Consider the following 4,574-nt stretch of genomic DNA (forward strand, 5'->3'; position numbering starts at 1 on the left):
GGTTTCCCAGCCTGCAGCCCACCCTGCAGACTGTGGACTTGCCAGCCCCACACTCATGCGAGCCAGTCCCTTAAAATAACTCAAGCTCTTTCCCTCGCTCTAGACAGGTGATACAGTAGAATATCGGAGAAGGCAATGGCACCCCACTCCAGTATTCTTGCCTGGAAAATCCCATGGATGGAGGAGCCTGGTAGGCTGTAGTCCATAGGGTCGCTAAGAGTCGGACACAACTGAGCGACTTCCCTTTCACTTTTCACTTTCATGCATTGGAGAAGGAAATGGCAACCCACTCCAGTGTTCTTGCCTGGAGAATCCCAGGGACGGGGGAGCCTGGTGGGCTGCCGTCTATGGGGTCACACAGAGTCGGACATGACTGAAGTGACTTAGCAGCACAGTAGAATATAGAACAGAAAAAAAATAAAATCATCCGTTAAAAATAAGAAAGAAAAGTGAACACAGAACAGGAGGAATGAGGAAACGTTTTAAGAAGGTATGTTGAAACCAAAATTGGTCACAAATGGCTTAAACATAAATGCGCTGAGTCCACAGAGGCCAGGCACAGTCCTAACTGCAGCCTGTGAAGGCTGCAGTTCATCGGGGCGTCCCCCTGCTGCTGTGGACTTCGGTCGGCCGCCCTCGGCGGCGTTGGTTGCTTCTCTCTTTCTTGCTCTTTGGGAGGCCGTCACCGTGTAGCCCGGCCGCAGGGAGGAGGGCGCTGTGGTCCCCTCCCCTCAGCATGAAATATTCACGCAGATTCTTTAAGTTTCTTCTGCGTGGAGATTAGTTTATTCTCCCCCACTTGTTTGTTCATTCAACGATGCACTTACGTCGGTATGCGCTTGTGGGTGCTCAGCATCCGATCACGCACCACCCATCTTCTTGCTCGGACTGTTTCAGCCTTGGTCCCGGGAGCCCTCTCAGGCGACTCCTGGGCCCTTTGACATTCCCACGAGGCTGTGAGTTCCTAAAAGATAACGAGTAGACAGTGGGTTTTAGCATCATTGTAGACTTAGAGAAAGTTGAGTAGAAGCGCTCACACCCCCATCCGCCCCAGGCACACAGTCTCCCCTGTTACGAACCTTTTTAATTTGGTCATTTGGGGCTGTGCTGGATCCCTGTTGCTCTGTGTGGGCTCCTGTCTCATTGCGGTGGATGGGGCCGCTCCTCACTGCAGGGCCTTCCCTTGCCGCGGAGCACAGGCTCCGGGGCAAAGACCTCAGTGGCTACGGCACACAGGCTCGGGAGTCGCGGCAGGCGGGCTCCAGAGCAGGGCTGCCACAGCGCTTGTCACACAAGGCTGTGGTCCTTCCAAGGCGTGTGGCATCTTCCCAGACTGTGGATCAAAGCCACGTCGCCTGCATTGGCAGGTAGATTCTTATCCACTGCATCATCAAAGAAGCCCTATCTGCCTGCATTAGGACAGGGCACAATTAATGAAGCGATTAATGAAGTCCAGAGTTTATGTTGGCCCAGTGCTTCAGGGTGATGGATGTTGCGAGGAGACGGTGAGTTCTGTGGCCATATGCCGCTGCCTCATTTTCCCTTATCTGAGGCTGAGTCCTGTGGGAGACGGTTTCCACGCCTGGCTACTCAACTTCCCTTCATCGCCATGTGACGAGGTGCTCTACCTTCCCCTTGACCTGGGCCAGATTTAAAATTCTCTCATTTTCTGTCTTTCATGTCACACTCGACACGGTCGGAAAAACGCATTCAAGCCACCTCCAAGGAAAGCTTTGTGATTACCGAGCTTTCGGTACACAACTCCATCATTATATTGTTAGTGATTGATTGACTAAAACTAGTGAACAGTCTTTTAAATTCCAATGAACTTTTCAATTAATATTCACTTTTCTTTTTCAAGACATAATGATTTGCTGTTCTGACATCAGATCAACAGAGAGAAATTCCAATTAGGCTTTGAAGACGCACATATTTCAGGAACTTGTCATCCAGCCCTTGTAAGTAGACGGATAAATTACTTTAGAAGTCAAGAAGTCTTTTGAGACGCTGTCCTTTCTGTTATCTTGTTTTGTGAGTATGTTATGCTTCTTCTCGAACGTTTGAAACCTTGGCCTCGGTCTTCACAGGCTGACACCTGACATGGCTTTACTATACGCAGCACCAGGACTGAGTCCTAACTTTCCTTCTCAGCCCAGCTTGGGAAGCAAAAATCCTCCACCCACCCTGTTTTCCAGCATTGTTTTTGCCTGTGTTCTTTGATCTTCTTTCTCTATATTTACAGTGTTTGAATCATATCGCGTTTTTTAAATATGATGTTCAACCAGGATGTTGCTTCTTTGATTTTAAACATATTTTAAATTAATTTTAAAACACTTTTAAAAGAAAATAAATGACTTTTCATAACAGGGATCTTGCTGCTGCTGCTGCTGCTAAGTCACTTCAGTCATTTCCGACTCTGTGCGACCCCATAAATGGCAGCCCACCAGGCTCCACCATCCCTGGGATTCTCCAGGCAAGAGCACTGGAGTGTGTTGCCATTTCCTTCTCCAATGCATGAAAGTGAAAAGTCAAAGTGAAGTCGCTCAGTGGTGTCCGACTCTTTGCGACCCCACGGACTGCAGCCCACGAGGCTCCTCCATCAATGGGATTTTCCAGGCAAGAGTACTGGAGTGGGGTGCCATTGCCTTCTCCGAACAGGGATGAAACATCCTTTTTTGGATACAAAATTCCATCCTGCCCTCATCCCTACCCATTTGACCGTGCGTTTACCAATGTGAACGTCCCAGTTCATCCACCATCTGGTGAACTGTTCACTCTGTTGTCTGGGGGTGACTGGGAATACGTTGATTCCGTTGGTAGAAGGTTTGAACAACTTTTTCGAGATTCCCCAAGTATAAGAAGAGCCGTCATGAGGCGTGAAGAAGGTGGAGGTGTGCAGTGGAGAGGCTGTCCTGGGAGCTGGGGCCGTGTCTGCGGTGTCTGGCCTGAGGTCGGCACGGGGTGCTGGCCACTGGTCTTTGAGACCTGGAACCTGCCTCCAGGGTTGGGGGCCGGACACACGTCTCGGGTCAGGTTGAAGGTAACAGTGGCTTCTGCCTGTCCCCCTTGCCCTCCGCCCTATTCCATCACCCCAGGCACCATCAGTAGGCTTGACTTAGGGAGTAGATGGGCTCCAGATTGGATTCCCGTTTGCATTTGTCGGGGCACCAAGTGGGCTTCAGGCTGGATACTTAGAGCTACCAGCGTTTTCTGAGACAAGAGATAGGTGGGCTCCAGCTGAAGCATTTACAGTCAGCCTCCTGCTCGCCCTCCGAGGCGGAAGTCACAACAGCAACAGGGCAAACGCCAGCGTGTGTCTTCTGTGAGCACGTTACGGTGGCGGTCACGGCAGTGGTCACGGCGACGGCAAAGAAGGGAAAGCCCTGTGTGAGTGAAGGCTCAAGGGGTCACGGCAGCGGTCACGGCGACGGCAAAGAAGGGCGAAACCCCGTGTGAGTGAAGGCTCAAGGGGTCACGGCAGTGGTCACGGCGACGGCAAAGAAGGGAAAGCCCTGTGTGAGTGAAGGCTCAAGGGATCGCCGCTCCACCCTTGTTGGGACAAAAGAGACACTACATACGTGCAGAAAGGCTCCTTGTGGGTCAAAAGTCAAGGGCTAGTGCCAGGCCGTAATGGGTCTTGCTCTTCCCAGAAGCCTTCACTCCGAGATCCATCTTGGCTGAGGCGGGTGTGCTCACCCAGGGGGGTCCCCAGGTAGGTCCGGTGTGGAAAAAGAAACCGGTAATTGGCTGAAGGGAGACAAAGCCCTGGAAGACCTGACCAACCTGAGTGCCTTGGCCGCCTCTCCTCTGCACCCTCCTCCCTGGGGGCGCCCGCGCGCTCGCTCTCTGGCGCGTCTGCCCTGCATCCGTCTCGGCCGAGCGCACTGCCGCTGCGTGTGCGGCACCACTTGCTCTTGTGCTGTGTCTCCAATAATGAACTTTGAGCCTACATTTACAGTTTCTTCCTCCACGATAAACGCGTTTTTCACGGGGACAAAGATCCAGGGAGAAACGGCTTCTAGCCTGCATCCTTTGCTGGTCTGGTGGCCAGGATTCTTGGCTCCCTTCCAGGCTTCCCAGGTCCAATACCCAGGCAGGGAGTGAAGATCTGGCTTCACCACTGATCACAGCCACCTTGCTGAGATCAGGCTGAGGTGTCCCAGACTAAATCAGGCTGATAAACCCAGGCTAAATCTGCTCCAGGCCCAGGCTGGCCCCAGTGCCCCAGAGCCCGTGATGCTACTGGGACCCAGGCCGCCTCTGTCTACTCAGGACCCCCAGGGCCCCTCCGCAGGGACTGCTGGGTCATGGTGCCCACCAGGCCAGCACAACCACCTGGCCCACCGTTGCCAGGGTTGTGACGGGCCCCGCGACCTGCTGTCTGTGTCCAGCACGGAATAGCCCCTCGCCGATCTCCACAAGCCCCGTCCCATTCCCCCTGTTGCCCCCCAAAGCCATGAGTCCCTCTGCCGAGGTCTCAGCCGGGGGTGGACCCAGGGTTCACATCCGGGTGGCAGGACCCAAGGGCGGTCCGTTTCAATCCATCCTTAAGACACTCCTGAGCGCTGATAACC

At 53.3% G+C, this 4,574-nt stretch overlaps 1 long non-coding RNA gene across 1 annotated transcript; it reads right to left on the bottom strand.

Annotated features, from left to right (window-relative positions):
* Window positions 1–461: 461 nt before the first annotated feature.
* Window positions 462–1,864, bottom strand: LOC113902574. The gene is made up of 2 exons (XR_003513866.1): window positions 1,080–1,864; window positions 462–964 (listed from the first exon to the last, which is right to left on the bottom strand). It is a non-coding gene; the product is annotated as an uncharacterized LOC113902574 (long non-coding RNA).
* Between the last annotated feature and the right edge of the window lie 2,710 nt (window positions 1,865–4,574).

The sequence above is a fragment of the Bos indicus x Bos taurus genome, chromosome 12, assembly GCF_003369695.1.
Source record: "Bos indicus x Bos taurus breed Angus x Brahman F1 hybrid chromosome 12, Bos_hybrid_MaternalHap_v2.0, whole genome shotgun sequence".
Classification (NCBI taxonomy): domain Eukaryota; kingdom Metazoa; phylum Chordata; class Mammalia; order Artiodactyla; family Bovidae; genus Bos; species Bos indicus x Bos taurus.